Here is a 23,317-nt window from a genome sequence, read left to right as displayed (position 1 = left end):
ACTGAGTAAATTCAATACTAGTGGAAAGCAAGTTCTACATTAGTATGATTTTTATCATCTCCTTAATATTCAAATTATAGTAGAGTGGTTCATAGTTGGTCCCTGACATTATCTTCTCTAGCACTCCTCTCTTATATAATAAGAAATACTTCACATGCAATCTCATAATATAATTGGCAATTTACTGATAGGTTCCATAAACATTTTCCTTTGAAAACTCCATCTCAAGATCCAGTTAAATATGAAGATGAATAGTAAATGTAAATGGTGAATAGTAATCTATACCTAGGAAAGTAATTACAGTGCTGTTTTAAAATCTTGAGATGTTTATAATCATATTACATTGTTTAAAGATCAATACTCAATGCCATACACCGTTTTACCAAAATAAATCTGTTTTCATCCAATAATATTTTTAAGAAACTATATAAAACCCATTTCCTTATCCCAATTTTCTTATAAATAAATGCACTTTGAAAACCTGACAAATGATATACTTTTGTATGCTGCTCTGACAATATTATATGTAATATTTTATTTCTCTTAATCCTCACAATATGCAGTTAAAAATGATAATTAAAATATCTCACTAGGGAGTATAGCATGGCATGAACCAAGTAACATGGATGCTGGTGATCAGTAACCTCTATAGCCATATGGTAGTACTTAGCCTCTGCATATCAGCCCTGTTAGGTACTAGATGAGGATACAGATTCAGTAAGGATAAGAGGTAATCAAAAGTAATCAATATACATAATCAATGTAATATTTCCATAACACTAGGATGACTTGTAATAGCTAATCCATATTTACTACCATATTTTTATTTTTTATTTTATTGGATTTGATTGAATCTGGACTTGAATTCTTCAGCATCACATTTATAGATTCTCTTTACAAAGGCATGTTCAATAATGTATTCAGTGATACATGTTCCAAGAAGTAAACAGGTGTTAAGAAGAAAGTTTCTCTTATCAATTAGAAGAAATCTACATTAAAAGTTTATTTCTTTTTCTTTACTATAGGACCTGAGCCTGTTATATATGCAGTAGAAGGGGAGGAAAAAATAAGCTATGTTTTTCAGGCAAAGAGCCATCTATATGGGAAAAGTAAATATTATAAAGATATAAAATATTCTCAATTAACAGGTTTAATCTACTTTTGATCAATATCCCCATGTGGACAACTTAATTTTTAGATTATGTTCAGTCTATTCAAAATTCTATGCTTTTTTCTATAGTACTTCATTTCAAAGTGTTAGGTAGTTAAGTTAGGCATGAGCAAGGAGGGGTGGCCTAGACGAAAGGAACACCAACTGATCTCTAAATCCCACTGCAGACACACCCTGGAGAGCTCACAGATATGCTAGAAAAACCAGAGAGACTTTTTCAACTCCTGTTGCATGTGCCCTAGGCACACAATGGATACAAACTAACTACAAGTTTTTCTCCAACTTTAGCAGTACTCCCTTAAGGCTCAGCTGTGTCCTCAAGTAACCTTAGGCAGCCAGGAGCCCTTTAAGAGTTCATAAGTATTACCTACATATATCTGATTATAACAGACTGAATTATGGGAAAGACATGCACAATACAGCCTGGTGTTATGTAACTTGCAACTGTCAATTAAAAGTCTCGGTCTACACCCACCTAGATGAATATGTAAAAGCCCTATTTTGCATGTGCCCGGACATGCCCCCTTTCCTGACTGGCCTTGAGCATACACCAATTTGCATTCTCTTTCTTGACTGGTGGTGGGCACAAGCCCTATTTTGCACAGGGCAGAACCACAAGGAAACAGGAAGTGTAAAAAGGGGAAGCCAAGAGGGATCATGGCCTCTCCTTTGGGGCTGGCCTGCTTCCGCATCTCAGGAGTGTACTATCCACTGTCTGTTTAATAACAGTTCTAAAAAAAATTTTTTTTTTTTTAATTTTTAAAAAAAGTTCTGCTTGAGTTGTAACTGAGCTGAAAAACTACTCTGTTGTTTCAAATCCTTCCTAGGACAAGACAAGAGCCAAGAAATCCTGCCTGCTTGAGGTGTCATTAGCCGATTATTCCAGTTAACTGATCCAACAGAAACATTACCACATCCATTTTTGTCCTATCAAAAGAAGCATATTTTGGTGACAGATTTGAGTGATTAAAAAAAAAAAAGAAAGAAAGAAATGGTGTGAAAGAGAATAGTTAAGGCTGCCCACGAAATCTGCTTATCAGAAGCACAATTCTCAAAAACTTAGACTGGAAGGTTCACCAACTTCAGAAGAGAAGATGTCAAGAAGCTTGTTTCCAAGAGGACTTAACATGGATATGGATTCAGCCACAGGATGAAGAATTTCTTGTTACATGCCATGAAGGACCCCATGATTCTTCTCTATTATCTTTAGTACAAAAATGAAGAAACAAAGGATCTAGCTCTACAAATAAAAATAAAATTAGAATAGTCCTAATTAATTTGTGAACCTGATTTTTTAAAACTGGACATTCCTTGCTTTTCTTTTTTCCAAAAGAACAGTAATCTGGATTACATGTATCAACTATCTCAAAAATTTTTATTAGCAAAGTCCTTTTTCATTGTCCCTCACCATTATATCAAGTAATCAAATTCACCTAAAATAAGCTGTATAACCTCTTTGTTGTGGCTCTTGATTCTAAGATAACTTCTACATGTGAAAGAAAGCAGGGTTATTCTTTCCACTGAAAGTATATCACTTCAGTGAAGAATTCATGGTATTCTACAAAAGGCACTCCCTCTCATTTTTCATTGCTTTCTTTGTCTCCAAGTCCCCTCCTCCCTCTCTCTCTCTGTCTTCTGCTAACTCTTGACCTGGCTCTCTTACTTTTTGGGCAGGCATACATGCATACCTATATACCAGTACAGCTATAAAACTTAAGATGTGAGACAGTGTGCTTTTCCTAAGTAGTGGAAAATACTTCACCTGTTTAATGATGATGACCACTAACAAAGTGTTCTTTTAATTTTCCCATTTTAATTCATAGGCTATTTAGTACCTACAAATCACTCTCTATCATTGTTTAGTAACAAGTTTTATCATCTGTATTTTGTTGCAAAGAAATAAAACTATAATTACAAATCTATCTTTGACAAATAGGCAAAACAGTGCTTCTGTTCAATTTCACTTGATTTCACAAAGAAGCTCACCTTGAAATTTGTCTCCGAAAGGTTGTGACATTTTCCAGAACCTCAAAGATTCAGTGTCTATTAGATGGCTGTGGAATGCACTGCAAAATAACCAGAGCATCAAGAAGCAGCTGGAGAGGATGGAACCAGGAATAGTCATGGAGCTCCCCAGTGAAACTCCATTGAGTAAAAGAGGAAGGACACTGGGTTGGAGAAAGATTCCTGGGAGAAATAGGAAAACCTGAAGAGAAGCCAGATCAGTCCAGGAAAACACTGAGTGAAAAGCCAAGAAGTCTGAGTAGGGCCGAGCACCAGGGAAACTCACAGCCAAGCTGCCGTGAGTCCTAGCAGCCAAGAAAACTGAGGTCTCAGAGATTCAGTATCTATTAGCAGAGGCCTTTTTGAGCAGATATGTGGATTTTCATGGAGCTCAGTACTTATGTGTGGCCAAAGAATTTTATGGGAACTGATCAGTCATTTTAACTGAAATAGAATTTTTTAATATTAAAGCTCTCCAACTGACACTGGGAAGATGCATAAAGCTTATTACACATCTGAATTTATAAACTTCTTAAAAATATGTTTCTGCATTTTTGTTCATCTCTAAGTCAACACAGGTATAGTATGGAAAACATAAACATATTTTTATAAAGCAATATAAACACTTTTCTTTGATTTTTCAATATTAATTCCATATGCAAAATAGTCATTGATAAATAAGGAAGTTAATGTTGGCTGCTCATGGATACAGTAAAACAGCCTTTTCCTTTGCCTAAATTTCAATTAAAAAAATGTGGCTATCCTTCTGACAATGATCTTAAACATCCCAGGCCTTGTACCTAATAAAAGCTGTAAGGAAGAACTAATAAATAAAAATTTGGACACTTAAAAATCAGAAACTCCAAAGAAAATAGTCTATCATATAAATGTCTTAATTTCTATCAAACGGCACCCCACTCCAGTACTCTTGCCTGGAGAATCCCATGGAGGGAGGAGCCTGGTAGGCTACAGTCCATGGGGTCGCAAAGAGTTGGACACGACTGAGTGACTTAACTTTCACTACTACATTAAATAACCTACTCATGATCAGTTATTACTCATTTATGTAAATAAATGCAATTATGAAAATATTTAATCAAAATTAGAACTGATTGAGTTTTCTGATTTTTTTTGAATCTGCCTTCTAAAAAATAAATGTAGAGAATCTTAACATGAAAAATGTATTTCCAAGAGATGTACTGTAGAAATTCAAAATGAAACAACAGAGAATTTGATACAACCTCCCAGACCGCAGGTCCTTAGATACTGTGGCACATGTTCCTCAAAATATGGATTACTCTTACCTGAAAATTTGTAAAATCAACAAACTAATACAAAATCTTACAAAAATCATATAAAATTATGTTACAAGGAAAGTTACATATGACATGATATAAATGAAATAAAAAAGGTCAGAAGCAAATGTATCATTGAAAAATGTTAAAGTAATAAATGCTGCTCCTACGTCTCCTACCCTTAACAATCTCCTTAATTAAAAAAAAAAGTTCAAATTTTTTATTGTGAGCTGAATTATGCTGAGTGGCCAATTAAATAATTAAGGGGTCTTCAAAGTATGAGTCAAAGTTCACAGGTCATGGGTGCAGCATTTTACAATGAATAACCAATATAGAAAAAGTGAAATTAAAGAACAGTGTGAAAGAAAAAAAATTTTTTCCAGAAACAAGGAATCCAACTGATCACACTAATGACACAACAAAGAATATAACTGAATAGCGTAAGTCATGATAACTATACTGGCACATTTTTTAAAATGTGTATGAACCCGTTTTCACCTGAGGATATATAATACCTTTGAAAACAATTTTTAGATACACTATTGTTTTGCGCCCTAACATAACATGACAGCTTATATTGAAACAACTGAAAATGTTAAATTTAGAAATTCTACAGTTAAAAAAAAAAAAAAGCACTGAAGTTTATCAGACTCCATCAATTAGCAGAGAATAATAACAGTTTCATAAGATTAAATCATTATTTAGCATTTCCATTTAATAAAAAGCAACAATCAACAGGCTGTTCACAACCAAAACTTCCCTACAATTTCTCCACTCATCCTCATTCTAACCACACAAAGTCTCTTTTCAATTCAAACCATCCATTCTGGAACTCTGTTTCTCACCCCTCACAAACCTTAGTGGAATGAAGGGCATTAAAAGTAAGTAAACAACCAATAAATGTAACTATGTTACTGAGTCATGTGGGGAGAGGGCAACCTGCAGAAAAAACAGCTAAGTTGTTCACACTGGTAAAGCCTAGTTTGTTCCATAAACTTTCCAAGAACACTAGTAGAATGCTTCATTTTTAATTCATTCAAACCCATTTAAAATTTACCTGACAGCAGTAATTTGACTAGGTTATTTTTTGCCCTCACAAAATGCCATTTTTATTAATACAACAAGGACAAATATAAGTATGTTCGGCTTGATATTCTGACATGTTTTGAAGATCAGACTACTAGAAACCTACAAAATAAAGCTCTAACTATAGGGGAAAGAATAAAAACTGAAAGAAGTCAGCAACATGGGATCCTGGTGCAGTCCCTCACAAGGAGTAATTTCAAGCATTTCAGTTGATATACTAGTGTCATCAGGACTTTATATAAACTGAATCCTGTGATCATTAATATAAGCCAACATTTATTGGGTACTTACAATATCAAAATGACAGTTCTGAGTTGTCCTGGAATCATCACTTTTAATCTTCAGAACACCTCTATGAAGTAGGTACTGTTCCTAGGTTCACTCAACAAATGAAGAAACTGAGGCAGGCACAGACAGGCCAAGCAACTTACCCAAGGGTATATATTTTGCTTAAGATTGAACCAGGCTTGTAAACTAGGCTATCTTATTCCAGAGCCACACTAATGACCTCTCTAACTGCCTAGGTCTGGAATATGCTACCATTCTTCAACTTCACTTCTCACTCCTCAAAAAGGCTCTAACACACAGAGCAGAATTAATGCCCCATAACATGTACTTTCTTCTCCACTCACAATGTTTACCTTTATTTACTGCAACTGCTTGAAGCCTGTCTCCCTATCAGACTGTAAGTTTGATGAGGACAAGAGTCATATATGCCCAGTTCATCACTAAATCTCCAAACCCAGAACTGTCTAGTATATACAAAGTGTTCAATAAATATTTCATGAAGGAATGCATATTTTACTGTTGCTTTAAAAATCTGTTCTCTCAAGTGCCATTCAGAAATTACATATCAACAATTTGTCATCAATAATAACAGCTAATACATATTCAGTGTTTGCTATTCTAGGTCCAATTAAAGCACTTTATATTCAATTACTTAACAGCGTTTTTTTTACATAAGAGGAAAATGAGATTCAGAGAGGTTAAGTAACTAGCTACATATCACACAGTCAGTGAAATAAACAGCCAGGATCTGAACACAGGCCTCTGACTCTACAGCTTGTGCTGTTGTTACTCTAGCTCTTGTTGTTGTTCAGTTGCTAAGTCATGTCCAACTCTTTGCAACCCCATGGATTGCAGCACACCAGGCTTCTCTGTCCATCATTATCTCCCTGAGTTTGCTCAAACTTATGTCCACTGAGTCAGTGATGCCATCCACCCATCTCATCCTCTGTTGCCCCCTTCTCCTTTTGCCCTCAATTCTTCCCAGCATCAGGGTCTTTTCCAATGAGTAGGCTCTTCATATCAAGTAGCCAAAGTATTGGAGTTTCAGCTTTAGCATCAGTCCTTCCAATGAATATTCAGGGTTGATTTCCTATAGGACTGACTTGCAGTCCAAGGGACTCTAGAGTCTTCTCCAACAGCACAGTTCAAAATTTAGCATCAATTCTTCAGTGCTCAGTGCTCTTCTTTATGGTCCAACTCTCACATCTAAACATGACCACGGGGAAGACCACTGGGAAAACCACAGCTTTGACTGTATGGACCTCTGTTGGCAAAGTGATGTCTCTGTTTTTTAAAACACTGTCTAGATTTGACATGGCTATTCTTCCAAGGAGCAGGTGTCTAAATAGGATGCAACCTCTAAATAGGAGTGATTTTCCAATTCTTACACACTCTGTTTGAATAACTGCTTCATGTCATAAAGCAGCTAGAGTATTGGAAAATATTGCTAACAAAAAGATCTCTATTCCATAATCTTAAAATATTTATTAAGTAGAAGGCAATGGCAGCCCACTCCAGTACCCTTGCCTAGAAAATCCCACGGATGGAAGAGCCTGGTAGGCTGCAGTCCATGGGGTCACTAGGAGTCAGGCACGACTGAGCAACTTCACTTTCACTTTCATGCATTGGAGAAGGAAAAGGCAACCCACTCCAGTATTCTTGCCTGGAGAATCCCAGGGACGGGGCAGCCTGGTGGGCTGCTGTCTGTGGAGTCGCACAGAGTCGGACACGACTGAAGCAACTTAGCAGCAGCAGCAGAGTTAAACAAGAGAAGTTCATACTTATCTCTTAATTTCTTCCAAATTTAAAAAATATGTTAAAAACTTTAAAAAAGATTATTTCTGATTTTCAAGATGTGGGAATGGTGAATGAAGAATGAGGAAAAGACCTGAATTTGTTTTGACTTCTAGCATTATTTTCATAAAGAGGGAACACTGTGGTTATAAATTCCAGGCTAACAAAATATACTTTTATGGTGCTATTACACAGATTTGTAATCAATATTTTTAAATTATTACCTGAAAAAATTTGGGTATTTATGGGCATCTTCAGAGTAGACTTTATGGATAAGTTGTCATAGTTTCTTGGATTAAGGAGGTCCTATTTTCTCAACTAGTACCAACAAACACCAAACTCTCTACAAGACAAATCACAGTGGCTTGGATAGCTTTCTGATGATAGAGAGTATCTCTTAAAATCTAAGCCAAGGAAAAAAGAAAAGTCTCCATGAATTTGGTACAGAGAATTTGAACTTCAAGGTAGCTACTTCTGATACATATAATTATAGTCTTGTCTGATTTTTTAAAAGAGAATGGTATAATACCTATCTTTAAAATCTGTATGTAATCTGAATCTAATCATGAGGACACAACCAGACAAATTCTGATTGTGAAATAACTATATGAGATTAAAATAATGTCAAGACAAAAGATAGCAGGATATTATTTACAATTAAAAGGCACCTAAAGAGATATGGCAAGTAAAGGCAATAACTGATGCTTGACTTGATCCTAGATTTAAAGAGGGGAAAAAAAAAAGCTTTAAAACAGCATTATTGAGACAATTAGAAAATATGGGCCATATCAAATAATATTACTATATTAATGATACTTCTTGGATGTTCTGTTATTGCCATTATGTAGGAGAATACCCTCGTTCTTACCACTATTAGCCTGCAATTTACTTTATTTTCAAAAAAGAAAAAGAAAAAAGCAAAGGGGCCAGAAGTTAATAATTAGGGTGAAAGAATACAAATGTTCACTGTGTGACACATTCAACTTTTTCATAGATTTGGAATTTTCTGAAGTAAAGGAAATATTAAGAAGAATTCTGTATCTCTTAATAATTGTGATTTTTTTTTTTTAGATTATCAGGCTATTTTTTGGTTGCAAGAAATTTTCAAAAAGATTTGTAAAATCAAAAATTTTCCAGCTTTTATGAGTTAGATTTGACATCATAAGCTATAAGTGCCTAGATGTTGTCATAAATAGCAGCTTTAAAACAGTTGTACCTACACAAAAACCATCAGTTTGGGAAACACTTTAGCTTTCAAAGGAAAAAAGAAAAATCAGTGCTTTTACATGATACTCTTGTATCGATAAAGTGATAAACTGTAGACTTTTTATTCCTGCTCTTGCCACTCCTGCTCATTCATTTATTCACATCGGTGTGTACTTTCATGTTGCCAAATTATTCACATATTAAATATTCACCAAATATTTTAAAATGAAAAAATCAAGATGGGAATGTTTCTGTGTCTACATCATTCTAAATGTAGATGTACTACTAAATCATATGAAAGCATATAAAATCAACTGTTAATTTATTTCACTTATAATTTGGGGTAATTTTTAAAGTGAAATCAACCCAGAGGGCCCAATGAGATGCCGGATTGTTCAAAATGTGCAAACAAAACAGTTATCACAGTGGACAATAAATAACAGATAGCCTTAACATGCTTCAAATGAAGATAGCCACTAATGGTGTACTATACCAAACTCTATGATCTCAATATGATGCTCTGCAGGTACTTGAGCAGATCCAAAAAGTGTTTTCTGAGGAAACGTCTTGCTTTGTCTCTATGTAGTCTTAAATCTAGAGTCAATTTAAGGACAGAGGTGGGAGTGCCCTCAATATAGGCAAGAATACAACTCAGTCAAGAAGTGATTGTTCCTCATCTCTTAGCAACAGCCTGGATGTAAAAACTGTTATTTAAAGGAGAGAGTTTAAGGGACATGTTAGCCTTTTCTTAGATCTCTGCCAGTATCCTTTCACCAGGAAATCTACATACCTGGCAAACATTAGTTTAGCTACTTATAGAAATGCCTTCCTTCACTTAAGTTAGTTATCATTCAACATTCTTTCTCTTATCTAGTCTCTACTAAAAATGGCAATGTGAAGAATGCCTTATGAATCTTCTGCAGTATTTCTATTGAAGACAATTTACAAATTCATAAATTACTCCCTTAGACATCAGGGTCCCCTAAAACAATTGAGATTACTGATTAAAGCTTTTATTCTTATCAGAATATGATAACCATAAACCTCATAACTGTTAGGAAACACAGAGCTATTCTTAGACAAGATTTTAGAAATAATTCTCTTTCCTTATTTTATGTCTATACATCTACACACACTTTATAAAATATATATATATATACTGTGCATAATATACGCATTATATATAACTATATAAAATGTGTATAATACATTCTATATAAAATATATTTATATGATATGTAAAAATAAAAGTGATTCTATGATGTGAGTATTTTATCTTTTAATAATTTAATCCATTTAGGAAGTATCTGAAGTTCTAATGAATCCTATACAAACACTGGCTTCAGAATTATTTACTAAGGACTTAATGTTTTAGTATGCTATCTGATGTCATTTGCCATATTATTTGAAATGTTCTTAGAATTTCTTCTATATGATTAAAATTTGAAGAAATAATAATCACTACTTGAGCAAACCAAATTATATATGTTTTCTTTAATATTTAAGCAGCAAAATGATCTAAATGGTGGAATTATTATAATCTCCATTTCACAGATAAAGAAATTAAGGCCTGGGGAGTTTATGTCATTTGCAAAAGTCACATAGCTAATAAGTGGTGAAGTTGTAGAATAAATTTTAGCAGTCTAATTCCAAGGTCTACCAGTAACTAGAGCTAATAAGTACTGAGAAATCAGAGAGCACCAGAAACCATAGCCATATCTACACATGGAAAAAACACTTAAAAGATCCAACACATAAAACAGAGATCCATGGAACAACTCATGTCTATATTATCATATATAAATTTAATAGTGAAACTGGAAAATCTGTGTAGTAAAACCACAAGGTTCATCTCCATTTCCAAATGCCTTGTTATTCCCAGGAATCTGTAATTTTTTTACCTGTCACATACCTGGTTGAGTTTTCTACTCAAAATTACCAATACTTCTGCCTGCTACCCAATAAAATCAGTATAGGTCATAGCTACAAGTTAGATCAAAGGATCAATATCATGTTAACTATTTACCAATTCATCACAAATTTCCATATAAAATCACCATATAAAACGTGAACATTGACATACTTAAAAATTACAGTAAAGAAGCTTGTTGCCCAATTAAGATAGCAAAAACTAATCAGATATACTTTCTGAATGAAGGCACTGCCTGTCCATAAAGACATATGCAGTATGTAGTCCACTATAAAGGATTTGAGAAAGAGATATTTGAGAAATTTTATATGGTTACACTTCTCACAGTAAGGAATTTCCCTCTATAACGTGCACTGAAAATTGGTATCTCTCAAAAATAGTTCCAGGGAACCTTTACCAAGAAACCCTTTATATAATTGTCCAGATGTCTGGATTTCACCACCTAGCACTTTGTGCCATGAATGAATTCATCCTGAGAGGGAAAATTAGAAGTCTATATCACAATCATTATATGTTATTTATTTACAGTGTCTGCAATTTGTGAGTTACTCAGCAACTAAAATGATTCCTGGCAAAATAGGTACATGAAATACATTTGTTCAGTGAATAAAGACATTTCTAACAGTAAAATAAATGATAATTATAAAGTTATGGAAGTGGTTTATTATCAAGATCAGTACTACACTTTCATGGTTAAAAGTGAGGTCTCTGGAGCCGGACTGTTTCAGTTGGTACCCCAGTTCTGCCACTTTTTACCTGTGACAAATTAGGCAACTCTCTCTGTTTCATCTTCTTCATTCATGAAATAGAGATAAGATTTTTGTGAGGCAGTCTGGGCACACACTGAATGTTACTGTTATCTTTATAGATAAAGAGCTTGGATAACATCTTGAGGGTCAAGTTTAGAAACTGTGTGAAGTATTAGCTGGAATGCAAAAAGAGAAGGTATTCCTACTTACCACCAACTTCTTTACATCCAGTGAAGAAATTACAGACATACTGCACTTCATAAAAGTAAATAAAATTGTACCTTTCAAACATATAATCTCCAAAATAATGCAAACAATTCCTAGGCAAACATCTTCTTTTCCATTGTAACTCCACAGAAGTTTGGAGAAACTGACAATATTCACTGGGTAAATGATATAAGCATCTATGAAAGTCAGTGTTACTATTAGGGCTTTTTTAAAGTGATAACATTTCACCTTCTTGTAGAAGAAAGCTAAGAAGGAAGACTGTTAATAAAAACTTAAATCTTTCTGATGCACTGCCATACTTTTGAGCTGTTAATTACTGGAATCTAGACAGAGGTAGACGCTTTAATTTCCCTCCCTCCACAGAAAGGCATAAAATAGCATCTTTCAATAGGAATATAATGTAAGCTACAAATATGAGCCACATATTTAATTTGAAATTTTCAAGTTGCCACACTAAAAAAGTAAAAAAGAAACAGGTGAAAAGACTTTAATCATTTTATTTAAGCCAACATATCCAAGTGTTACCATTTCAATACATAATCATATTTAAGAAATCTTAGTAAGGTATTTTACATCCTTTCATTCAAACCAAGTCTTCAAAACTCCAGTGTGTATCTTGTACTTACAGCAAATCTCAATTCAGATCAGCCCCATATCAAATGCTCAATGGTTGCATGTGGCTAGTGGCTACCATATTGGAAAGCACAGGTACAGACGGATTCTGAGAACATTTCTTTATACTTTTCACTAAATTACGTATTTCTTCTGCAAAAGCTAAAAAGGTCTCAATATATCTATGCTAATTCATACAGTGTAGACAAATCAGTAAGCTAACACATTTTACGAACTCAATTTTCCATATGTTTACAATATAAAATATACTTCAGATAAGGAAAATACAGTAGGTCAAATGACTTAAGTCAAAAATTCATTTTTTGCTTACTACGTCCTAAGTACCAGACAATAACATCTCTTACCTGCAACTCTAGACATCTATAAACTTCTAGTATATAATATTCGCCAATATCATTTTAGTGAGAATTTCTCCTATACCTTTAAAGTAAATGAAATGGGTCAAACAATTAGATTTTGCTTATAGTCTGCTGTCGGTAGTATGATTTTCCCTTACTGAACTAGTGACGAAATAGCACCGGCCTGATTTAATACTATAAATTCAGAACAAATGGGAAAGCATTAAAATCAGAAGTGCTTCTGGACCATTAACTTCCATGCTGATTTGACATGCACCACAGTATTCAGGCAACAGACTCAGGAATATAACCTATTCCTAAAGCAAACAGTATTTTATCTCATAACCATCTGGGGTTCTCCTCCTAAGGGCCACTGGCATAGGGCTGTCTGGTATATTTTAGCCCTAAAGACCTACTTTAGCAAAACCCACTTTGCTAGGAAAAGACGACTGACATAGAAGAGATTATGGAGAGAACAAAATTTTGGCCGGGGACGTTGCTTTCATTCTTTAGCTGAAGAAAATCATTGGTTATATACGCTTGCAAAACCCTATGGTTTTTCTAAGGTACCAATAAAAGTGATAGCATTCATAACGTGGACAGTGGTCTCTTTCATATATCGCCTATAGTCACAAACTTAAGTGCCAAGCAGATGGTTGAAATCTGTTTTGTATAAAATGTGTGCTTTTTTTCCCCCAACTGTGTTCTTTGTATTCATATTCAGCCTAGGTTTGAGCCATCAAAACACTGGCACTATGTCGATCATTAGCAGCATTTTAGACAACTGGCAAATAAGGTATTCACTGTTCTCCACAAAATGTTCAGCTAATATTTCCCAGATGTATAATTAAGGCAAAAGATCATCTTCTTAAATTGGTATCAGCACTTTGGATGGCTTCTAGCTTTCAACAGATTTTATCAGTGGAAAACAATTTTGTATCAAAAATAAGGGTTCTGTTTCTGAGGTGTTTTTGTTTGCATATTATAGAGCTGCCCATAAAGAGAAATCTATAAATTTCCCCCAGCTTTACCTATGGTCTAAAGGAACAGGTAGCTAATACAAAATGAGTCATGCTATTTTTACTATAAAAATCTATGATTTGCATAAGTAAGTTTCCTCAAGTTATTTAAAATTTTCTAATTTTCAAAATATGTGTATAAATAGTAATTTAAAAATCAACAGTGCGTGACCTTTTTACCTTAACAGAAAATCATTTTTTGTTGTCCAATAATTTGTTCTATATAATTGTTTTTATGATTTTACACAAATAAATGAATTTTAATTTGCAAAGGTTAAGGCATAGGAATAGGTTTAATCAGAAAATTCATTCCTTAAATACTTGTTATACAGATTTCATGCAAAAAAAAAAAAAAAACCTTTGATGTATCAGATTTCCTACACATAAAATAGGAAGAGATGTGCTTTTAGGATATTTCGTAAGTAGCAGTAAGCAGTCAGAGGAAGCTATAGCTATATTGCTGCTATTTAGGTACAAGTTACCTGGGATCAATAATCATAAGTACATATAAAACCATTATACTTGTCTTAAGTACAAATTTTTAAAAATAAGTCAATACATTTCTTACACATATTTTATATGCTAAAATAATTTTCAAATATAAAACAAAAATATACACTTTTCCTTGACATTCTGACCATTTTATATTGTCCAGAATTAAACCTAATTTTCAAAGTTTGAATTCAATGGCTTGCATTCAGAGATATCCAAATATTTTTATAAATTTTCATAAGTTTAAGATGCCTCATTAGCATCAGAGGATAAATAATTTTATACTCATTTTAAAGCCCATTTTATAGATGTATGGCTAAAACCCAAAAAAATTTAAGTGACTTATACATCATAAAGTTTTAATTCTTGATTTAGAAACTCTAGGAACATATGCCAACTTTGTATATCACTAAATGCTGGATTATAAAATATATTAGCAGTAAGTTGCCCAACTGGGATAACTTCCAGATTTTCTTTCTTGTTTAACAGTAGGAAATTTGCACATTTCCCTCCCTCTAAATGTAATTCTGGTTCAATATGGTTCTTTTCTGCTTTTTTAAATTTTTTAAGCATCATTTATACCTGTTTCAGAAGCATAAGAGAAAAAAATCTATTCCTTATTCCTAAATTAAACTGGCAGGAATAGAATAAAAAAAAATTTACCATCATAATTATTAAGCAAATAATTTTAACATATACTTAATACCTATGTTATCTCAAATATATAAATCTATATTTGAAATTTACAACTCATTTGTACAGAGACTTCCTGATACCATAGTCATATTTTCAAAATGTAGATAACACAGAAGGTCATTGGGTATGTAATCAAAGATTATGTAACTGATAGTATTTTGTTGTTTAGTCGCTTCAGTTGTGTCCGACTCTTTTGCAACCCATGCACTGCAGCCCTCCAGGCTCCTCTGCCCATGAGATTCTCTAGGCAAGAATAAATTTCTCCCCAAAATATTGTGTTTTTAGAAAAGCACAAAATCTGCCAAACGTAAGATGTTAGCAATATATGATGCTTGCCCCTCTCAGATTATATAGCTTTTTAATGCATCTTTCATTGGCTGTTCCTCTACTTCTTGCTTCCTACTGACATTGCCAACTACTAATGCATATTAGGTTGACTGGCCTGATGCTAATACTAATAGTTGTCTAATTTATTTTGAGAACCACTTAAAATTTTTCTTTGGACTACCTGTTTGCAATCTTAGTTGATCTTGCCACTTTCCAGGCCAATGTTTTATTTATTCATATAAAGACATACACTGTCCAGAGCTATCCGCAACCCCCCCACCACCGTTGTCCTAATGCTCTACTGTCCAGTCTTAGTTTTCTTATTTTATCTTATTTTTGTAAACAGACTTTCAGCTCTTTGATTTAAAATGCCACTCTCCTGCTTTTTATATCCCCCCAGTGCCTTGTTTAACAATCTATATAACATATATATATTATTTTTTTATTTTTTTATTTTTTACAATACTTGTAAAAGTTGAGGATAGGAATCTGATGCACCTGAGCGTTTCAAACATCTGGACTGTGAATCTTTTTTGAAACATTTAGATTCAAAATAGTCCACAGCATATTTGAGTACTTAATACTGAGTAAGAATTATACATACTACTTAGATTTTGAACTCCGAAAATATACTATGTTTACATGTTCCTGCAGAACATCGCTCTGTTGACAGGGAAATTGAGAAGTGATTCCACATGTTACAGGCTGGTTGAATGAGATAGTCTGTCCCAAAGTAGATACAGAAATGCAAGAATTCTGATCACTAGAGTGAGGTGCTAGGAATCTTTCAAATGTATTTATTTCAAAGCAATGAGATGTTGGAGGAGTTAAGAGATTTTAGAGATTGTCCAACCCATCTTCAAATGTTATAGACGCATACACTAAGACCCCAAATTTCTTTTCATTATGTACAGAAGAACTGGATCTTGAGAACTTATACCCAGCTAATAACAGTTTCTATTCTGTTAAACTTCCAAAAGCAAACCATTGAAGACATTGAAAAATGTAAATTTTCACCCAAAAAAAGAGGAAATTATTCTATGCTTTAGAAGAAATACTAAAAATCCACAAAGAAACTGTCATTTTATATGTATGTCAATATTTTAGCACTTAAATTTCTAATCTCAACCAGAAATCTCAAATATCCTCAAATATTACTCAAGCATATCTTGATTTAGCCAACTTCTTGAATGCAAATTTTCCATTAAATATGAACTACAATATGACCTTCCAATTTTTAAAGCTAGAATATGTCCTTATTGCTCATGTCATAAGATTTTGTGCTGCAAATGAGAAAGCGGGAATGGGCTCTGTACTTTTACAAAATATATTCTTCCTTTCAAAATTTTCTTCCCAAAACTACAGCTTCATCAGGATTTAGTATGATTTGTTCAAAATCAATTTATTCAAAATTGCCTTATTCTATAAGCAAAAAAGTTTCTCCTGAATTCCAAACTTTTGTGTGTATATGTGTCGATCATATTCTTCATACTAAATTATTCACGTAACTGTTAGTGACTCCCAATTATCTTTTAATTTACTTTTAAAAGTCTGTTTATTCTGCTTCTTCACTTCTGTTCCTTAAATTGATATCAGGAGCATTTGGATATGCTTTTCTTTCTTTAGAAGAATGCTTTTAAAGCATTAAATATTCCAAAACTATTTATAGGTCAAATCAGATCCATTTTATTCTTCCAGTAATGCTAAAATTTTAAGAAATGATTACACTATCATATTTATTTCCCACAGTCCTTAGGGCTTTAAAAACAATATATTTTCCTCTGTTTCCCAAATTCTGTTTAGAACTAGAAAGAAACAGAGTACTTGTCTCAGAAAGAACATTTGTTGTTATCTTTGTTTTTCCACTCCAAGGTGTTCTGCTTGGCTAATGGTACTTTGCATATTAAAAGTTTTCTTCACATCCTGATGATACTATGGGGGAGATGAAAACCTGAATCTGATATTGGATATTCAGTTATCACTCATTCAAGGTCAAAGTTGAATTAGTGAATGAATCAGAAAATTAAACTTTGATTACCAGTTCACTCTTTTCACTACACACTGTCCTAACAAATCTTCAACATAGATCTCTTGTAGCGCTGATAAAAAAAAGAAAAAATATTAACTGATTTTATGACACCTTCCTGCAAACTCTTCTCAAACATATTATGAAACTCAATAGCAAAATTTTTAAATGGGAGTTGAAACAAAAGGACATCAAGAAACGTGTTTAAAAAAAGTCTTTGGACTTTGTAAATTATTGCCCAACAAACTCTGGCTCAGGGTAAATAACCCAAAGGAAGAAATGTAAGCAAACAAGTAATACCTTGACTCCAGAATTAGAATAAAAATGTTTTAGAACTTTGTCAATGTTTAGAACTTATCTTAACTGTTGCTGAAAAATTAATAGCATAAATAAAGCCTTACTTTTTCATCTTGTGTTCCCTTACATGAAGGCATATTGTTCGCTTTCAATCTTGGTGCTTTTTTTTCATTAGGATATTCTTTTATTAGATAAAAATTGTTTAAAAAAAACAAATTAACAGACCTTCTGTGAAAGTTCCACAATCAGTTCTCAAACAATCTACCCCCTTGGTGTCATCATCTTAATTCATATAAAAACAAAACCAAATTCAGTAATAAAGTAAATGATTTACTACATTTAAAATAAATTTTGATTAAAAATATACCAAGAAAACAGGATTTGGGCCTGTGTCCTGTTATACTACTAGATTAAAAAACTATCAACAAGCAAAGCAAGTTAACTCTTTCCTTTCTTTTCTCAATGTTCCTGAAGCCCTAAAGGAGAGGAGACATCTTATATGAAATTGTTGCTCAGTGTCCCAACTGATCTAATTCTCTTAAACTGCCAATATAAAAATCTTATAAGGTTTTGAGTGTACCTTTTTGGGGGGGAGCCCTCTACAGTAAATACCATTTCTTCATATTACATCTACTCTCAATGCATCTGATTCTTAGGTTTCAATGTCACAGAAATGATGGGGATGAAGAGGGGAGGCATGTGTGCACAGAACACAGGAAAATTCTAGGAATCTCCACAATGAGAAATATTAAAAATGAAGCTAGTAATACATTTTAAAGAAAGATTATATCTTCTGTTTTTTAACATTTTCTTTTCTAAAAAACACGTTCTTTCAAAGATGTGAAGAGCAGAAATAGAAACACTGTCACATATGAAAGTTTCAACGGATTTGCTGCCAGAAGCTTTTCTTTATAGTGTTCCTCTTACCTACAGTATGTGTTGGCACTGGCAGGTAGCCCTAATTCGTTAGTAGCCAAATTATTTTTGTCCTGAAGTACGAGAAATCTCCATAGCACATGAATGAGACATGGTTTACTAGTTTACACACATCTTTATAACTCCAAGAAACCAAAACTCATTCACAAATGCTTTCATTTCAGCAAAGAAAAGAGCTACAGAATACTAGAAATACCTACTTTGAATTCCTGATCCCCAATCTCCATGAGAAAACAAATAGAAAAAAAAATTAATTCCCATAAAGAAATTTGGTCCTTAATGCAAGAAAAATAAACAGCTTTCTGTTCTCCACACTACACATTTCATCTAAATCAAAATATTCCAGTACAAGGCATTAAGAAAAAAATGTCATTTAGTGATAAACCTAAATATCTCCAGATAAAAGTTCATCACAACAGAGTAGTAGGTTTAAATAATGTAGTTCACCACAGTTAGCATGCTCATTCTGCATGATCACCAGCCACATTTATATACTGCTGTACCACCTTCACTAAGTTATAGAGAAAATAGGAAGCAGACATAAGCAACACTTAGAAATACACACAAAACACAAGTAATGATTCAACCATAGCAAGAAATCTCTGAATTCCAAGGCAAGACAAAAGTAAATGTATTAATACTAAACAGCCAAGTGACTGAAATGTCACTTACATAAAAAGAGAGATTTAAAATACAATGAGCTGAGTTCAGGTTTGAACTGATTTAAGCTTTGACACCGATTTCAGATGTCTACGAACAACCACAGGCTTTTGTTTTTAGTTTTCCTTCTGTCAAGTTTTATGGGTAAAAAGTCCTTAAACTACCTTGTAATAGATTAATTACTTTCAAGCTGGGTGACAAAAGGGCATAATGACCGGAAAATGATACAAAAGAAACAGAAAAGCATGTTAATAAGTTTATCAACAAACCTGGGTAATTCTCATGAAGTACAGATTAAGGTTCAGTGGTTCCAAACTGGCAGCATACAAGTTGGGTTCATATTTGGGTTTTTTGTTTTGTTTGTTTTTTAAAACCACCTGTCCTAAAACGACATTGTTTATGCTAATTATCTTTGTTTATGCCACAATTCTGTTTGTTTACGACATTCTTTTAAAATACCATATCCCTATAAACAGTTCTCACCAGAATTCTTCTAAATCTTGTTTCGGTCTGGTCCTTCTCGGCAGCCCACTGAGCAGAAATGCAGCTCTACAATGAAGGCGCAAGAGCTGGGAACAACTTTGAGTCTCTGACTCCTCAGGCTGGCAAAGGCAGGGAGTACCGCTGAGGTTTTACTCTCAGGCTCCGAGGGAAAAGGATACTGATTGTGGAGAAATACAACATCCCCCTATTGGACAAGCAGAACCACACGCCACAGTATCTCCAGGGATGTATGGACTCTCAACTAGTAAGTGAAGAGAAGAATAGATAATGCTAAAGAGAAGGAAGAGCAGCCTCCAAACTACAGGAGAAAACAGAAGTCAGAAAGGATGAAAAGGTCACCTCCTGCACCATTATTAGTTCCTGATTGAAATGAAGAATTAGGAGGCATTCTCTTAAAGAATGTCCAAATAAATGCTGTTTATTGAAGCAAAATATTATCAGTCTTTAATTTTTTTTTCTTCTCCAGGAATATCACTTGATTATGTTCATCTATGTAACATTCAAACCTTATATTCAGTATAAATGACAAAGCTCTCAATCAGTGAAAAGAAAAAAAAAGAGGGGGAGACAGAATGAATGAAGCAATAAAGAATTTGCTATGTTTTGGTCCATTTCTTGCTCAACAAAAAATTTCCTTTAAAAGGAAGATATTTCATGTTTTGGTTAAATCTTTGAACATATTTCTATCTGAGTGCCATCACCTGAGTCAGAAACCTGACATATTAAACTACATTTAAGTCACAACAAGAGAAATATCAAGATTGCTTTATTTTCCATGTTGTTAGTTAACCTCATTGGAATTATAAATGAGTAACAAATTATGGAAGAAAACCAAAATCTATCAGTTATATGTAACTAGTCTATAGAAAGAGAGGTATTCAACATACGTAATACACATCTGCATTATACACATACTCACTAGGTGACTGGAGAATTGATAGTGGAAAAAACAGACAGTAAAAATTAGACTTTATCCATGGATGTAATTTTGCTTTTTAAATGCATTATGAATATAATCCATTTGAAAAAAGCTTCCAGCTCTATGGAGGAGTAATGTGCTCAAGTATTAGAATAGGTCTTATTATTTGCCTCTCAGGTATGGTGCATACACAGACTTTAGTTAAAAGCTCCCTAAGCACAGACAAATACATTATTGTATGCTTATTATACTTTAGAAACACAAGATAAGAACATACCAATGTGTGACGTAATCCTAATATCCACACATTTCTATATCTATCAACCTGCTAAACACCGAACTACCTGACATCTAACCCTTAATTGCTCCTGGGAATCAGTCGGGTTGCCTGCTAAGTCTTCAGGACAGTCCTCCAGGGTGAGTGTGATAGAACTACAGTTTGTCCACTGCTTCACGCAGGCTGTATTCCAAACTAATATCTTAGCTAAGTTAGCTGGCAAATTATTGGGATAGTAATCAAAATCTGTAATCAGTTGTAGTTACCTTTTCCTCTACAAAGTAATAGTGAATCAATAAAATGAACAAAGGCAAATATCAGAACATCCTGAAAATATACTATCAAACTTAAATAGGTTTACAGGTGCCATTAGGTGACAGAACGTGAGGGGAAAACTTTCCTTTGATTCACACCTAGGGGTTACCTGCTAACTTGAATGTATTTATCACTAATGAGTACAATGGGTTTAAAAAAAAAGAGGCTGCAATTAACCTCTATGAATCTGTCCCTGGTAATAAGTATTTTATTACTCTGGCCAAACTTTCGGTAAAGTACTGCTAATGTCAGAAATATTCTTGCAGCCCATTAATGGTAATTTTTCACAGTAATTATAAATTTTAATTTTTCACAATACCTGATGCATATTTCTTTCTTTAGAAAAACAAACTTTCTTAATATGAAAAATTATTCCTTTAGTCAATATAACCATATGTAAATTAGATGTGAATATAAAGTAAATAGTAATTTAAATTTTTATTGCAGAAGATTTTATTCTTGTAATGTTCCCTTCAACATGTAGAAAACTGGCAGAGTGTTGTCTGCACCCGTTTTGAGAGAAGCCATCAAATAGGTGCTATTACAAGCTTAATTTGCTTCATTCCACTACCTTCAAACTCAACTTTTTTTTTTTTTCTAGACATTAACAGACTGTCTTCTTAAGCAATCATGTTATACTAGCTTTTTAATGAAGTCTCTAACATAAAGAGATCAGAAAGTGTAACAAGTAGCTTGGTCATAAAACTATTATATTACAATCAAATAGGATAAATATACACATGAGGAAAAATAGAATAATTATTATTGACAGTAACAAAATACTTTTATCACTTATCAGAAACAAATTGATATGGCTATTTAAGACAAATGTTTTAAATATTTTCATTCTAAGAATATGAAAACAATAAATGATATTCTGAAAGGAGAAGCCCTTAGTCACAATTTTTATTATTTATATTTTCAGGTAAAAATATAAATTCATATCTTCATTTAAAAAATTCTAGGAGAGTTCAAGCGCTCCTTCTAGACACTATTACTAACATTTAGACTATGTTGCCAGTTATCTTTCTTCTAAATAGGATGATGTAAAAGACTGCTTACAAATAATTCCTTAGAACATGCTTTGCATTTTCACCCACCTGAGAACTGTTTTTCATTAATTATAATCAGTTATGTTAGAGATGCTTGAAAATAAAAATTAAGTATTTCAACTTCTTTACTTTTTGTAATCACTTTTTATAATCACTTTTTATTTTACCTCTTGAATATTTTTTAGCAAACAATGAAACTGTTACTGCTTCTGAATTATTTAACAACTGTTTATGACAGTATTGATCATGTTCATTTCTACAGCTGATAATACAGACATAAGAAATCTACATCCAAATTTTGATCCAGATACTTGTTTTGAATATTCCTTAAAGTTTCAAATAGTCTACAGGTTGGAAAGGATAATAGAAGATAGTCAAGATTTTAATCGATGAAACTAGAAAAAAAAAATTACAACTTCCAAAATACATAAACTCCAAGCAACTTATTAATGCCCTCCAGAGCAATGTTCTTTATTTCATATAGAAATTTAGAAGTCTTCTTTTTGAATTTGTGACTAAGTTTGAGTCAACTACTCATCTATATCAGGTGAGCAAATAGAATAAAAATTAACACTTGATAGAAATGACCTACATATTCAATGAAAGTTGCAGATAGTTGAAAAGGCAAAAAGAACACTGACTATATAAGAGAGTAATATAATTACAGCATATATACCTCCTATGGAGAATATAAATATTCAATATTGAGTCTGCATGATATATACTCTGTGTGGGTAACTATAGATACTCTCAGCCGTATGTATTCAATGTAAACAAATAGTAATGATTTACTGAGATTTTGTATGTACTACCAATTATAACCACAGGGGAAATTATTAAGAAATTGTACACTGTAGGACATTTTTCAAAATTATTTTAGCTACTAATATTTCCAAATATGCTGTCTATACTGACAACTCTATTGATTATCACTGCTTATCTAATTAGGCAGTTAGAAAAGCATGCCTCTGGGTGATAAAAAATGAAATTCTCACTAGGAGGAAAAAAAAATGTTCAGAGATTTGAGTATCAGAATAGCAAATGGAAAAGTTTAGTTTAAAAAGAGATAATTGAA

At 33.1% G+C, this 23,317-nt stretch overlaps 1 protein-coding gene across 14 annotated transcripts in view; it reads right to left on the bottom strand.

The window, feature by feature from the left end:
- The window catches only part of SOX5 (SRY-box transcription factor 5), a 1,174,568-nt gene that overhangs the window by 445,147 nt on the left and 706,104 nt on the right, over window positions 1-23,317 (bottom strand). Inside the window, exon 1 of one of the 14 annotated variants that reach the window (XM_059886535.1) lies at window positions 3,158-4,249. The gene's annotated coding sequence lies outside the window, so the exon portion shown is untranslated. 14 annotated transcript variants of the gene reach the window in all.

Source organism: Bos taurus, chromosome 5 (genome assembly GCF_002263795.3).
Source record: "Bos taurus isolate L1 Dominette 01449 registration number 42190680 breed Hereford chromosome 5, ARS-UCD2.0, whole genome shotgun sequence".
NCBI classification, from domain to species: Eukaryota; Metazoa; Chordata; class Mammalia; order Artiodactyla; family Bovidae; genus Bos; species Bos taurus.
The sequence above is the reverse complement of the archived record's forward strand: the minus strand, read 5'-3'. Positions and strand labels throughout refer to the sequence as shown.